This window comes from Lutra lutra, chromosome 9 (assembly GCF_902655055.1).
Source record: "Lutra lutra chromosome 9, mLutLut1.2, whole genome shotgun sequence".
Taxonomy (NCBI): Eukaryota; Metazoa; Chordata; class Mammalia; order Carnivora; family Mustelidae; genus Lutra; species Lutra lutra.
In genome coordinates this window covers 136,218,702-136,235,405 of record NC_062286.1, presented here as the reverse complement: position 1 = coordinate 136,235,405, position 16,704 = coordinate 136,218,702, and the positions used below count along the sequence as shown (strand labels likewise).

The following is a 16,704-nucleotide window of genomic DNA, read 5'->3' as shown; positions in this document are numbered from 1 at the left end:
GAAACCAGTAAGACTATAAAAGATCCGAACACCGTCAACCAACTTGACCCATTTGATGTTGATGCAACAACAGAGTACACATTGAACATGTACTAAGATAAATTGTATTCCCAGCTACAAAATAAGTATCTACAAATTTGAAAGATTTAATTCACATAAAATATTTTTTGGCCATAAGGGAATTAAATTAGAAATCAATTAACAGAGGGGTGCCTGGGTGGCTGAGTCATTAAGCATCTGCCTTTGGCTAGGTCATGATCTCAGGGTCCTGGGATTGAGCCCCACATCAGGATCCCTGCCCAGCGGGGAGCCTGCTTCTCCCTCTCCCACTCCCCCTGCTTGTGTTCCCTCTCTCGCTGTGTCTCTCTCTGTCAAATAAATAAATAAAATCTCTTTTAAAAATGAATTAAGAGAAAGATTTCTGGAAAATCCACAAATATTTTGAAATTTAATACCTTCAAATACACCCCCAATATAACCCAAGGGCCAAACAAACAAACAAACAAAAAAATCAAAAGGAAAATTAGAAAGTATTTTGAGCTAAGTGGAAATGAAGCAAAAAATAACACAACAGGGGGGACGAGTCAAGATGGCGGAGAAGTAGCAGGCTGAGACTACTTCAGGTAGCGGGAGATCGGCTAAATAGCTTATCTAAAGATTGCAAAAACCTACAAATCCAACGGGAGATTGAAGAGAAGAAGAACAGCAATTCTAGAAACAGAAAATCAACCACTATCTGAAAGGTAGGACTGGCGGAGAAGTGAATCCAAAGCAACGGGAAGATAGACCGCGGGGGGAGGGGCCGGCTCCCGGTGAGCAGCGGAGCAACGGAGCACAAAATCGGGACTTTTAAAAGTCTGTTCCGCTGAGGGACATCGCTCCAGAGGCTTAACCGGGGTGAAGCCCAGGCGGGGTCAGCGCGGCCTCAGGTCCCGCAGGGTCGCAGAAGGATCGGGGGTGTCTGAGTGTCGCAGAGCTTACCGGTATTAGAACAGGGAAGCCGGCTACAGAGACAGAGCCAAGGAGTGACTCTCAGCTCGGGGTTGCCTTGAACCGGTCGCAGGCTCGGTCAGCTCGGAGCACGGCCGGAGGCCAGGGTGGCGGGAGTCATTGGGCGCTGTTCTCTGAGGGCGCACTGAGGAGTGGGGCCCCGGGCTCTCAGCTGCTCCGGGCCAGAGACCGGGAGGCTGCCATCTTCATTCCCATCTTCCAGAACTCTACGGAAAGCGCTCAGGGAACAAAAGCTCCCGAAAGCGAACCCAGCAAACCGGAGCGGATTACTCAGCCCGGCCCGGGTAAGGGCGGTGCAACTCCGCCTGGGGCAAAGACGCTTGAGAATCACTACAACAGGCCCCTCCCCCAGAAGATCACCTGAGAAACCCAGCCAGGACCAAGTTCACCTACCAAGGAGTGCAGTTTCAATACCAAGGAGAGCGGCGGAATTCCAGAGGAGAAGAAAGCAAAGCATGGAACTCATGGCTTTCTCCACATGATTCTTTAGCCTTGCACTTAATTTAATTTTTTTTTCTTTTTCAATTTTTTTTCTCTTCTTCTGCTAAATTTTTTTAACTTTTACCGTTTTCTTTTTTAACGTTTTTTAAATAGTTTATCTAATATATATATAATTTTTTCCTTTTTATATTTTTTATTGGCTTTCTTTTTTTAATAGTTTTTTTTTCTTTCTGAACCCCTTTTTATCCCCTTTCTCCCCCCTCACGATTTGGGATCTCTTCTGATTTGGCTAAAGCATATTTTCCTGGGGTTGTTGCCACACTTTTAGTATTTTACTTGCTCCTTCATATACTCTTATCTGGACAAAATGACAAGGCGGAAAAATTCACAACAAAAAAAAGAACAAGAAGCAGTACCAAAGGCTAGGGACCTAATCAATACAGACATTGGTAATATGTAAGATAATAAAGTTCAGAATGATGATTCTCAAGGTTCTAGCCGGGCTTGAAAAAGGCATGGAAGATATTAAAGCAACCCTCTCGGGAGATATAAAAGCCCTTTCTGGAGAAATAAAAGAACTAAATCTAACCAAGTTGAAGCCAAAAAAGCTATTAATGAGGTGCAATAAAAAATGGAGGCTCTCTGTTTCATTCTCAGGAACTTTGCCCTTGCTGTTCCCTCTACCGAGAATGTTCTTTAGATAATCCTATAAACCTGTTTCTTTATTTTCTAATAAATATTGTTTATAATATTACAATGTTATAAATATTAAAAAAAAAAGGAGGCTCTCACTGCTAGGATAAATGAGGCAGAAGAAAGAATTAGCGATATAGAAGACCAAATGACAGAGAATAAAGAAGCTGAGCAAAAGAGGGACAAACAGCTACTGGCCCACGAGGGGAGAATTCAAGAGATAAGTGACACCATAAGACGAAACAACATTAGAATAATTGGGATTCCAGAAGAAGAGGAAACAGAGAGGGGAGCAGAAGGTATCTTGGAGAGAATTATTGGAGAGAATTTCCCCAATATGGCAAAGGGAACAAGCATCAAAATCCAGGAGGTTCAGAGAACCCCCCTCAAAATCAATAAGAATAGATCCACACCCCGTCACCTAATAGTAAAATTTATAAGTCTTAGTGACAAAGAAAAGATCCTGAAAGCAGCCCGGGAAAAGAAGTCTGTAACGTACAATGGTAAAAATATTAGATTGGCAGCAGACTTATCCACAGAGACCTGGCAGGCCAGAAAGAGCTGGCATGATATATTGAGAGCACTAAACGAGAAAAACATGCAGCCAAGAATACTATATCCAGCTAGGCTATCATTGAAAATAGAAGGAGAGATTAAAAGCTTCCAGGAAAAACAAAAACTGAAAGAATTTGCAAATACCAAACCAGCTCTACAGGAAATATTGAAAGGGGTCCTCTAAGCAAAGAGAGACCCTCAAAGTAGTAGATCAGAAAGAAACAGAGACAATATACAATAACAGTCACTTTACAGGCAATACAATGGCACTAAATTCATATCTCTCAATACTTACCCTGAATGTTAATGGGCTAAATGCCCCAATCAAAAGACACAGGGTATCAGAATGGATAAAAAACCAAAACCCATCTATATGTTGCCTACAAGAAACTCATCTTAAACCTGAAGACACCTCCAGGTTTAAAGTGAGGGGGTGGAAAAGAATTTACCATGCTAATGGACATCAGAAGAAAGCAGGAGTGGCAATCCTTATATCAGATCAATTAGATTTTAAGCCAAAGACTATAAGAAGAGATGAGGAAGGACACTATATCATACTCAAAGGAACTGTCCAACAAGAAGATCTAACAATTTTAAATATCTATGCCCCTAACATGGGAGCAGCCAACTATATAAACCAATTAATAACAAAATCAAAGAAACACATCGACAAGAATACAATAATAGTAGGGGACTTTAACACTCCCCTCACTGAAATGGACAGATCATCCAAGCAAAAGATCAACAAGGAAATAAAGGCCTTAAATGACACACTGGACCAGATGGACATCACAGATATATTCAGAACATTTCATCCCAAAGCAACAGAATACACATTCTTCTCTAGTGCACATGGAACATTCTCCAGAATAGATCACATTCTTGGTCCTAAATCAAGTCTCAACCGGTATCAAAAGATTGGGATCATTCCCTGCATATTTTCAGACCACAATGCTCTAAAACTAGAACTCAATAACAAGAGGAAATTTGGAAAGAACCCAAATACATGGAGACTAAACAGCATCCTTCTAAAGAATGAATGGGTCAACCAGGAAATTAAAGAAGAATTGAAAAAATTTATGGAAACAAATGATAATGAAAACACAACGGTTCAGAATCTGTGGGACACAACAAATGCAGTCCTGAGAGGAAAATATATAGCGGTACAAGCCTTTCTCAAGAAACAAGAAAGGTCTCAGGTACACAACCTAACCCTACACCTAAAGGAGCTGGAGAAAGAACAAGAAAGAAACCCTAAACCCAGCAGGAGAAGAGAAATCATAAAGATCAGAGCAGAAATCAATGAAATAGAAACCAAAAAAACAATAGAACAAATCAACGAAACTAGGAGCTGGTTCTTTGAAAGAATTAATAAGATTGATAAACCCCTGGCCAGACTTATCAAAAAGAAAAGAGAAAGGACCCAAATAAATAAAATCATGAATGAAAGAGGAGAGATCACAACGAACACCAAAGAAATACAGACAATTATAAGAACATACTATGAGCAACTCTACGCCAACAAATTTGACAATCTGGAAGAAATGGATGCATTCCTAGAGACATATAAACTACCACAACTGAACCAGGAAGAAATGGAAAGCCTGAACAGACCCATAACCAGTAAGGAGATTGAAACAGTCATCAAAAATCTCCAAACAAACAAAAGCCCAGGGCCAGACGGCTTCCCTGGGGAATTCTACCACACATTTAAAGAAGAACTAATTCCTAGTCTCCTGAAACTGTTCCAAAAAATAGAAACGGAAAGAAAACTTCCAAACTCATTTTATGAGGCCAGCATCACCTTGATCCCAAAACCAGACAAGGATCCCATCAAAAAAGAGAACTACAGACCAATATCCTTGATGAACACAGATGCAAAAATTCTCACCAAAATACTAGCCAATAGGATTCAACAGTACATTAAAAGGATTATTCACCACGACCAAGTGGGATTTATTCCAGGGCTGCAAGGCTGGTTCAACATCCGCAAATCAATCAATGTGATACAACACATTAATAAAAGAAAGAACAAGAACCATATGATACTCTCCATAGATGCTGAAAAAGCATTTGACAAAGTACAGCATCCCTTCCTGATCAAAACTCTTCAAAGTGTAGGGATAGACGGCACATACCTCAATATTATCAAAGCCATCTATGTAAAACCCACCGCAAATATCATTCTCAATGGAGAAAAACTGAAAGCTTTTCCGCTAAGGTCAGGAACACGGCAGGGATGTCCGTTATCACCACTGCTATTCAACATAGTACTAGAAGTCCTAGCCTCAGCAATCAGACAACAAAAGGAAATTAAAAGCATCCAAATCGGCAAAGAAGAAGTCAAACTATCACTCTTTGCAGATGATATGATACTATATGTGGAAAACCCAAAAGACTCCACTCCAAAACTGCTAGAACTTGTAGAGGAATTCAGTAAAGTGTCAGGATATAAAATCAATGCACAGAAATCAGTTGCATTTCTCTATACCAACAACAAGACAGAAGAAAGAGAAATTAAGGAGTCCATCCCATTTACAATTGCACCCAAAACTATAAGATACCTAGGAATAAACCTAACCAAAGAGACTAAGAATCTATACACAGAAAACTATAAAGTACTCATGAAAGAAATTGAGGAAGACACAAAGAAATGGAAAAATGTTCCATGCTCCTGGATTGGAAGAATAAATATTGTGAAAATGTCTATGCTACCTAAAGCAATCTACACATTTAATGCAATTCCTATCAAAGTACCATCCATTTTTTTTTTCAAAGAAAGGGAACAAATAATCCTAAAATTTATATGGAACCAGAAAAGACCTCGAATAGCCAAAGGAATATTGAAAAAGAAAGCCAAAGTTGGTGGCATCACAATTCCGGACTTTAAGCTCTATTACAAAGCTGTCATCATCAAGACAGCATGGTACTGGCACAAAAACAGACACATAGATCAATGGAACAGAATAGAGAGCCCAGAAATAGACCCTCAACTCTATGGTCAACTCATCTTCGACAAAGCAGGAAAGAATGTCCAGTGGAAAAAAGACAGCCTCTTCAATAAATGGTGTTGGGAAAATTGGACAGCCACATGCAGAAAAATGAAATTGGATCATTTCCTTACACCACACACGAAAATAGACTCCAAATGGATGAAGGATCTCAATGTGAGAAAGGAATCCATCAAAATCCTTGAGGAGAACACAGGCTGCAACCACTTCGACCTCAGCCGCAGCAACATCTTCCTAGGAACATCGCCAAAGGCAAGGGAAGCAAGGGCAAAAATAAACTATTGGGATTTTATCAAGATCAAAAGCTTTTGCACAGCAAAGGAAACAGTGAACAAAACCAAAAGACAACTGACAGAATGGGAGAAGATATTTGCAAATGACATATCAGATAAAGGGCTAGTGTCCAAAATCTATAAAGAACTTAGCAAACTCAACACCCAAAGAACAAATAATCCAATCAAGAAATGGGCAGAGGACATGAACAGACATTTCTGCAAAGAAGACATCCAGATGGCCAACAGACTCATGAAAAAGTGCTCCATATCACTTGGCATCCGGGAAATACAAATCAAAACCACCATGAGATATCACCTCACACCAGTCAGAATGGCTAAAATTAACAAGTCAGGAAATGACAGATGCTGGCGAGGATGCGGAGAAAGGGGAACCCTCCTACACTGTTGGTGGGAATGCAAGCTGGTGCAACCACTCTGGAAAACAGCATGGAGGTTCCTCAAAATGTTGAAAATAGAACTACCCTATGACCCTGCAATTGCACTGCTGGGTATTTACCCTAAAGATACAAACGTAGTGATCCAAAGGGGCACATGCACCCGAATGTTTATAGCAGCAATGTCGACAATAGCCAAACTATGGAAAGAACCTAGATGTCCATCAACAGACGAATGGATAAAGAAGAGGTGGTATATATACACAATGGAATACTATGCAGCCATCAAAAGAAATGAAATCTTGCCATTTGCGACGACGTGGATGGAGCTAGAGGGTATCATGCTTAGCGAAATAAGTCAATCTGAGAAAGACAACTATCATATGATCTCCCTGATATGAGGGAGAGGAGATGCAACATGGGGGGTTAAGGGGATAGGAGAAGAATAAATGTAACAAGATAGGATTGGGAGGGAGACAAACCATAGGTGACTCTTAATCTCACAAAACAAACTGAGGGTTGATGGGGGGAGGGGGGTTGGGAGAGGGGGGGTGGGGTTGTGGATATTGGGGAGGGTGTGTGCTATGGTGAGTGCTGTGAAGTGTGTAAACCTGGCGATTTACAGACCTGTACCCCTGGGGATAAAAATATATGTTTATAAAAAATAAAATTAAAAAAAAATAATAAAATAACACAACAAAAAATATTTGTAAGATGTTGCTAGAGGAAACTCTATAGCACCAAATGTCTATATTTGAAAAGACAGAAAATCTCAAATAACGGTCATAATATGGATGGATCTCAAAACAATTGTGCTAAGTAAAAGCAGACAGAACAAAATGGTTATACACTGTATGAGTTGACTTGTGTAAAATTCTTGAGAATACGAACTACTCTATAGTGACAGAAAATAGATCAGTGGTGGCTGGTTATGAGCCAGGGGTGTGTGGAGGGTCAGTAAGGACTGGTCACAAAGAAGTATGAGGAAATTTGGGGGAATGATGGTTAATTCATTACCTTAATTGTAATGATGGATTCCTAAGTGTGTATATGCCAAAATTTATCAAACTTTATACTTTATGTGTGTCCAAGTTTATTGTATGTGAATTACACTTCAATAAGCTGTTTTTTTTAAACCATACAAATTTGATTATTAACCTGTGTTAACTAGGAGTGGGGTAGTGCTGATATGTGAGTCTGGAGGACTTGAGCAACAAAGGGAAAGAAAAAAACTGAACTAACATAAATATGTACGGATAACATGTTCACGTATATGAATTTGTGTATAATTATAATTGCATATCTGTTCATGAAGAAAAACAATTTTAGTCCATTTTGCTCTAGGAGTGTCCAACTGTGCATCCAAATCCCATCCCCTCCTAAATGATTGACAATAATGAAAAGTAACAAAACTCCAGTGCCTTTTACGGAGACGCTGTGCTCTATGTGGAGCACAGACATGTCCGCATTTTATTCTTCCTGACAATCTTACAAGGAAGGTATTAGCATTATCCCCATTCTTCAGATAGGGACGGCTGCTAACCAGACCAGACTCTCTCAACTGCTGACTTCCGACATCTTTCTGCTGTGTGTTCGCTGCTTACTGAGAATCATCTATGTTCACAGACGCCAGTCCCTACAGGAGATATACTATGTGCCAGAAGATAACAGGACCAGACCTCAATTAAAGCAAAACTCCATTTGTAGTGAAAAGAGTTTAAAAGTAAATAAATAGAAGCACCTGGGTGGCTCCGTCAGTTAAGCGTCTGACTCGGGCTCAGGTCATGATCTCAGGGTCCTGGGATCCAGTCCTGCATTGGGCTCCCTTCTCAGTAGGGAGTCTGCTTCTCCTTTTCCCTCTAACCCTTCCCCCAATTGTGCTCTCTCTCTCTCTCAAATAAATAAATAAAATCTAAAAAACAAAAAAGAAAGAAAGAGAAGTAAATAAATAAAAGGGCACTCTGCCATTGGACTATATCAACTTAAGTATATAGGCAAATGGTCCAATGTCTACCCATTTATTATGTTAGCTACATACACATTTTAAATCACAGGTGTAAAATAATAAAGTCTATTTGCAATATTTCCACTCCATTGTTGCATAAAATAACGATTTTCAAACTCCTCTCATATTAGAGCCACATTTTGAGTGATCTGACACCTCCCTACAAAATACATCATCCTAGGACCAAGTCCAGAATCTCCCAGGGAGCTTCTTAGAAATGCAGATTCTCAGGCCCCACCCCAGATCAACCAGATCAGAAATTTCATTTTTTAAAATCTCCAGATGAGGGCGCATGGGTGGGTCAGGCATTTATCAGCTCTGCTATCTGCTCAGGTTATGATCCCAGGCTTCTGGAATCAAGTCTCGCATGGGGTTCCCTGCTCAGCGGGGAGTGAACTTCTCCCTCTACTTCTACCCCAAGCTTGTGCGCTCTCTATATTCTCTCTCAAATAAATAAATAAATTTAAAAAAAAAAAAATCCCTACATGCTTTCAGTGCACATTCACATTTCAGAAGCACTGATTTCCCACAACTATCCAGAATAGATGACGTTCACTTTTATCTAAGTGAGTGAGGCTCTCCCTCAAGGTGGTTCTTGAGTCGCAAGTAACCAATCATAGAACATTAGTGAAATTACTTTTTTTCCTTTATTCTGCAAGTAGAGATTTAGAGTCACTGCTCTGCCTCTTAAAGTAAAAACTAATGATGTATTGTATGGTGACTAACATAACACAATAAATCAATAGATACTTTAAAAAATAAAAAAAAAATAAAGTGAACTTTAAATGGCTCATGTACGGCACCCATGAATTACAATGGAGAGCTCATACTGAGAATGAGAACTAAACGGGGTTCAGTATCTCCTTTTGGGGTGATTATGTCAAGTGCCCAGTATATGCATGAACCACTGGTATGAGTGCTAAAGTTTCAGAGAGCAGCGAGTCTCAAACCTGGCTGTATCTGGGAACACCGACATGACTGCCACCTCCCAGATCCCATCCCAAAATAATCCACGGATGCAGCTTGGACAGCCAGGGATGAAGGAAATGCAGCCAGCCTAGTATGTCCTAGTTATCACTAGTATAACTGGGATGGAAAGCCAGTCATATTTTGGCTGCACAGTCGCGTCCTGTGGGGACACCCCGATGTCCAGGCCACACCTCAGGCTGAATTCACCAGATTCTCTGAGGGGGGTGGGCCTGAACTTCCATCGTTTACAAACAGAAAAAAACTCCCCCCGGGATTCTACCCTGTAGCTGAGTCGAGCAAAGAACCATTTGTTATTCAAAATAAAATAGGGGCATGAGCTCTCTGGAACATGAGACATTCCGGGAGGCCTTGAAAATGACTCCTTCGGGTGAGGGAACAACCATAAACATCGTATGATCTTTGGACAGAAATGATATACAGCCGGATGTGCCCAGAAAAATCTCCAGAACCAAATCAAACAATAACAAAATCGTATCCAGTCTCCTGGAACATCAGGAAAGTCTGGATGACTTTAATTTTAATTTCTACCCTCCTTTTCTGTTGACAGTTTTAACCACAAGCATGTGCTCTTAGGTTTTCATCATAAAAAGAAAAGAAAAGGAAGGTCGCTTTGAGCCAATCGGATTTTCTGGGTTTCCTTCCACACCTCCTTGTCACCTACAGCTTAATCTTCCTTACCAGCTCTCGAGCCTTGGTTCTTCCCCAGACGAAAATCAACTTGATCCAACAAGTCTGGCCCCACCTCCTGCTCCTGCCTTGATATTTCTGACCATTTGGAACTAACTTCATGCCTCCATCCCTTAATTCCCACTCAAGATATTGACAATTGTCACCTGGCTGTTTGAGCCCTCCGGTGTGGCCCCTGAGGTTGGGACATTCTATAAAAGGACGCATGGCAGCCTATAAAAGTTTGGACCACTATGTGCCAACAACGAATATTCGTAGGCAACATGTTTACTCTGTTTTTCATGGTAACAGCCTACACATTCTGTGTGACCTAGCTTGCTGATGCAGTCGATGTTTGATGGTCTTCTACTTGGGGTTTGATGGTGGTGATGGTTCCAAAGAGCATAATCTTCAAAAGGCACTGCTGGGTGCACACATTATGCATTTATTCACTCATTCATTCATTATATGCCTTCACGGAACATGTTCTCTGGAGGTGGCATCTGCTAGGGGCCCAGGCCACAAAGCTAAGAGAAACATTCTATATCCTCAAAGGGCTTGCCACCTAGTAAGGTGAATAAACCAACCAAACCAACAATTATCCTAAAGGGCAACTCACAATGAGGGAAGAAAATACAAGCTAAGCTCCATCAATTCTTGGCTGTGTGACCTTGGGATATCTACTTAACCTCTCTGTGCCTTAGATTCCTGGTCAACAAAATAAAATTCATAAAAGCACCTGCCATTAGGGTTGCAATGTGTACTGAAAGAGTTATTCTTTATAAAATGTTTTAAACCGTGTTTGGTATAGGTAAGTGTTTGCTCAAGAAAATGGATAATTTTTTTTACAACGCTGTTATTACCAGAATAGAGAAGACCGAAATAAATCCACATACATATTGGTCAGTTAATTTCTAACAGTAATGCAAAAGTAATTCAGTGAAGGAAAAATTGTCTTTTCAATAAATGTTGTTGGAATAGTGGTTGCTCCGTACCAAAAATAGGGGACCTTGACTTACACTTCCTCCCACAGACAAAACTCAAAGTGCACTGTGGGTCCAAATGTAAAACCTAAAATTTTTAAACTTCTAGAGAGAACTCAGGAGAAAAACCTTTATGACCCTATTGGATGCAATAATTTCCTACACAAGACGCAAACTAATACAAATCCTAGCACACTGAAAATGTGGACATCAGTCAGAGGAAAAACCTGAGCCCTGGAAAGACTATGAAGAGAAGGATGTACACTAGCCCCAGCTAGGAGGACGGAGGTCGGGGAGGGAGGGAAGGCAGAGGCAGGCCACTCCAAAAGGGCAGGGGGCAGCTCCAACCAGCAAGGGAACTTACAGACACGGAGGTCCCGGGCCGTGAGCGAGGTCTCCGCAGCGCCCACAAGAATCTTCGAGTTTACAGAGAGGCTTCATGGGGCCCATCCCTGGCCACTGCCCAGAGGAGCTCAAGGCCACCGAGTTCTCTCAGGGTCCCGACCTTGAAAATGGCTCCGGAGGTGGGAACTGGGCGGGGCGCAGAGTCCAAGGACAGGGGCGGGGCCAGGAGCCTCCAACGTCCACGCAGCTTTCGGCTCAGCGGAGCTCAGGACCCTTCCGTGACCTCCCCCAGCAGGAAGGGCTATGGGTGGCAAACGAGCACGACAAAAAGGCTCAACATCATTAGTCATGGGGCAATGCAAATTAAAACACTGTTGCCACCTCTGTCAACACTACACACGGTTGCCACTGTGTGTAGACCTCTACACACCTATGAAAGTGGCTTCAAAAAGACCACTGACAATTACACGTCTAGGAGGCCAAGCAGGTGCCAAGTATGTTGCATCGCTAGTGGGAAGGCAAAACGGCACCAGCACTGCGGGGAAGAGTTTGAAAGCATCTTATAAACAAGTGCTTGCCATAGGACCCAGCAATCCATCTTCCAGGATTTCCTCAGGAAAAATGGAAGTTTAGGCCCACACGAAACCCTCTATGCAAATGCTTAGAGCAGCTTTCCACTTTACTCCCGAGTAACTCAAATATCCATCAGCTGGAAAATGCATAAGGAAGCTGTGGGCCTGCCCCAGCATGGGATGAAAAACAACAAAATTAACACGTTACTGATACGTTCCTCAATAGATGCATTTCAAAAGCATCTGAAATGAAAGAAGTCAGAGGCAAGATACCACAGACTATTCTATGAGTCCATCGGTCTGGCATTTTGGAAACAGCAGAGGTACAGGGACAGATAACCACATTAGGAGCTGCTGGTGCTGGTGGCCGGGGGGTGGGACGGAGGGCTGCCTGACTGCAGACGGGCTTCCGTGCATTGTCGGGAATGATAGAATGTTCTCCCTCATGATTGCAGCGGTGATTACATGACTGTATACATTTGTAGAAACTCTGAGAACTGCAAAGGGTACATTTGCCTGTCTGTAAATTATGCCTCAACAGATCAGACAGAAAATTCTGATAAGAGTAATAGGCGCTTCTTATAAAAAATTAAAATACAGAGTAAAAAGTAAAAGGTTCACTGTTAACTGATTGTGTGTGTGGCTTTGCCCTGGTACACCACTGTAGGCTTTTGTTGAAATAAGTAGACTCATTTTAGATGGGTGAATTTTGCTGTAGGTAAGTAAAACAGACTTTAAAAAATTAAAAGAATGCCCTACTGAGAAGGAAAGAAAACAGAAACCCCCCTGAGAGATTCAGCAACTGGACAGATGGTTTGCATTTTATTAAAAGACAGATAACTTCTTATGGTTGGAAATTTACCATTTAAATCCTATCCCACCACCTACAGAGCCACAGAAAATCCGTAGGCTTTTTTTTTTTTAACTTCAAAATATACCCTAGACCTTTTTAAGAAACATATTTTGGCCTAATTGTGTCATCCTTAAGCCACTGTCAGCATCCCCTGATCGGGGCTGAAGAGCCAAAGGGTGGAAGAAAAAGTTACTAAAAGAAGCCAATTTTTGACTAAAATCAAAAAACTAAAACCAAACCAAACAAAGCTGCCCAAGGATTGTCAGGGGGCCTCCCAGGAAGAGACGACGCTTCGACTGGGTTTTGAATGGTAAGCGGAAATTTATCTCTGGGGAAGATATTTGGTGGAGGTTATTTGGTGGAGGTTCTTGGTATAGGATTTGGAATTCATCCCACAAACTCTACGGCACCCTCTCTCTGTGTTAACCATTATAATAGGGCAGGACCACTCCTGACAGTCGGGCTGTGTAATTCCCTGTTGTGAGGGGCAGTCTTATATGTTAGCAGCATCTCTGACCTCTACCCACTAAAGGCCGGCAGTATCCACACCCCTCCAACTGCAACAACCAAAAATTTCTTCAGGGGCACCTGGGTGGCTCAGTGGGTTAAAGCCTCTGCCTTCGGCTCAGGTCATGATCCCAGGGTCCTGGGATCGAGCCCCACATCAGGCTCTCTGCTCAGCGGGGAGCCTGCTTCTCCCTCTCTCTCTGCCTGCCTCTCTGCCTACTTGTGATCTCTGTCTGTCAAATAAATAAATAAAATCTTAAAAAAAATTTTTCTACAGACATTGCAAATGCTTCTCAGGGAGCAAAGTCAACACCACCAAGCCCTGAATCACTGCAGGAGGGTCCTGGGGGCAAAATGATAAGTGAGACCTCTTCCCTAAAGAAGCTGACCATCTCGAGTCAATTATCATATGGTTTCACTTATTTGTGGAGCATAACAAATAGCATGGAGGACAAGGGGAGATGGAGAGGAGAAGGGAGTTGAGGGAAATTGGAAGGGGAGGTGAACCATGAGAGACTATGGACTCTGAAAAACGATCTGAGAATTTTGAAGGGGTGGGGGGTGGGAGGTTGGGGGCACCAGGTGGTGGGTATTGTAGAGGGCACGGATTGCATGGAGCACTGGGTGTGATGCAAAAATAATGAATACTGTTATGCTGAAAAAATAAAAAATTAAAAAAAAATCAAAAAAAAAAAAAAAAGAAGCTGACCATCTCATCGCAGGGAGAAAAAAGTGAATAGGATTTATTCTGAGCTGGTCCATGTTACAGATTGTGTGTGTGTACATGTGTGTGTGCACATACACATAGACATTTTAAGTTAGATAGGTCTGCATAGGATGGTGGTTTGATATGCAGGATTTAGAGAACTGAAGACAGGCTCCCAGAGTCTAAGTTTGAGCCCTACCACTTAGAAAATATGTGATCTGGGGGGACGTTTCACTGAAGCGCTGTATGCCCCCCCAGCTTCTCTGTTTGCAGAATATGGGGTAGAAACAGAACCACCATCAGGATTGCAAAAACATTAAATAACTATAGATTGAAAATACAATGTCCCAGACATGGTAAGGACTCAATAAATGAACTCAATAAATGTGAGTTGTTGTTAATTTCTCCCATTTCAGGCTAAAAGGGTCTTGAAAGGTGGTAACAAGTTGTCATGATATGCCTTAAGGATAGTAGATACTTCATAAATATTTGAGGGAAAGGGGAGGGAATACATAAATAAAAACATTAGCTGGTTATAAGTTTCTCTTATCTCTAAAACAAGCCTAGGCGTATCTACTTATCAGAGTGGCAGTGAGCATGAAATCTTTGGAAAGTATTCAGCACGGTGCCTTCAGTGGTGGCTGTTACTACTAGTGGTGTTATCTTGCAGGGGTTAATCAAAAGATCTTAACTGGGTGAGGTTCTTCTGGAAAAGATCGTTTGATTCTGAACTCCTCTTCATAGACCTTAATCTTTCAAAAACATACCAGAAAGATTCCCTTGTGCTTACCAGCCAGGGAGCGAGGTCACTGTGACGCCACTAATTGAAGCTGAGAGGGAGGAGAAGAGTTGGGACTGATGGCAAGTGTTTTGGCATTAAGCTAAAATACTCGCCCACTCAGACCATCTGTCTGCTTATGTTCTGGTTTCACTGAACATTATGGAGATGAAGAATCAAGAAGATGTAGAAAAATAAAAACATGCAGAACTTCTGACAATGTGGAGGGTTGTCACTCTACCTAAGCATACTCTCTAGATGTCGGAAGGTGATGCGTTTCCTCATCTGAGGTCGGTGATGGAAGCAGGAGTATAGGTGGAAAGAGAAGGTGGAACGAAGATGGATCATGCCATCTTTGCATGTTGTGACTGCTGGGCGTGCAGTGCAGATGTGAAAGTGTCTGGTCAGGAAGAGTCAGAGAATAGGGATGAGAGGGAGCAAGAGAAGCACAGAAAACTGCCCCTTCCCTCCTTCACTTCATTTTCATTAACACTTTCCACTGTGGACTGGATGTCTGTGTCTTCCCAAAGTTCTTATGTAGAAGCCCTTGACCTCCAGTGGGATGGTATTAGGAGGCGAGACTTTAGGGGAGGTGACTGAGGTTAGGTGACATCATGGGGATGGCGCCCTCAGGATAAGACTAATGTCCTTATCAGAAGAGACACCAGAGGGCTTGATTTTTTTCTCTCCCGACCATGTGAAGACACAACAAGAAGGTAGCCATCCACAAGTCAGGAGGAGAGCTCTCATCAGAAACCAACCACACTGGCACCCTGACCTTGGACTGCCAGCCTCCGGAATTGTGAGAAAATTAATTTCTGTTGTTAGGTCAGCCAGACTGGGGTATTTCACTAAGGTAGCCTGAGTTGGCAGAGAGAGCTTCTCCTCTAGATCTCAACTTGAAGAGCTCATTCTTAAGTATTCTCTTGTCATCCAGCAGATGAGAAAAGGACCTTCAGCTACATGTTCTTGTTGAACAGTGGCTTTTTCCAAAGTAGTCCTATATGATGGGTGGGAATGTTCCAGTGACATCTATTCCCCACCGCCATCTCTACTGACCTGGAATCTCCCTGAGGACAGGACCACATATGTTTGGGATCAACCCTCTATACCTAGCATTAGCATACCAGAGTAATATACATTTGTTTGGGGAACTTGGAGAACCAAAAGACTAAGACATATTATCCCACAAAAATGTCCAGCCTTGCTCACCATCTTTCAACTGCTGAATCAGATGCTATTTCCACAATAAACATGGCATTCTGGGTCATATTGGCAGTCCCCAGACTTCTACCTCTCTTGCCTCCACCCACATCACATCACTTTGCAATTTCGATGCCACCAATGGCATGAGGACTCAAGCCCTCATTTCTTTCCTCATATCACTCTTTATATCTGATTCGTGTGGTTATCTTCCTGATCGATACCTGGAATTTGGCTCTGTACGGGGAGCTGTCCTTCAACACAAGCATTCTAAATATTTATGCATCTAGCAACAGAGTTTCCAAATATATGCAGCCAAACTGATAGATCTCACAGGAGAAATAGACAAACCAGTAATTGTAGTGAGAGATTTCAATATCCCTCTCCCAAAAATTGATGGGATAAGTAGACAGAAGGTCAATATGGATATACATGACTTGAGTTAATTATCAACCAACTTGCTCTCATCGACATTATTGACACTCCACCCAAGACCAGAAGAACACACATCATTTTCAAGGGCACATGGAGCATGTCAAGGGCACATGGAAGTTCTTGAGGAAGTCAAGGGGAAAAGGAAAAACTCAAGAGATCCAAGCCTGAGCCACTACCTGCATTTGTTTTCAGAGTCCATATAAGCTCATTGCAAATCCTGCTATGGTTAACCAAGCAGTGATTAATAAAGCAGCGATCACCTTTAGTAAAATAAATAGCA

The 16,704-nt window shown here is 41.9% G+C and overlaps 1 long non-coding RNA gene across 1 annotated transcript in view; it reads right to left on the bottom strand.

Annotated features, from left to right (window-relative positions):
• LOC125109411 (uncharacterized) overlaps positions 1 to 11,521 on the bottom strand; it is a 122,869-nt gene extending 111,348 nt beyond the window's left edge. Inside the window, exon 1 of the long non-coding RNA XR_007130223.1 lies at positions 11,390 to 11,521. This is a non-coding gene — a long non-coding RNA (uncharacterized LOC125109411). The remainder of the gene's footprint in view (positions 1 to 11,389) is intronic.
• Positions 11,522 to 16,704: the final 5,183 nt, after the last annotated feature.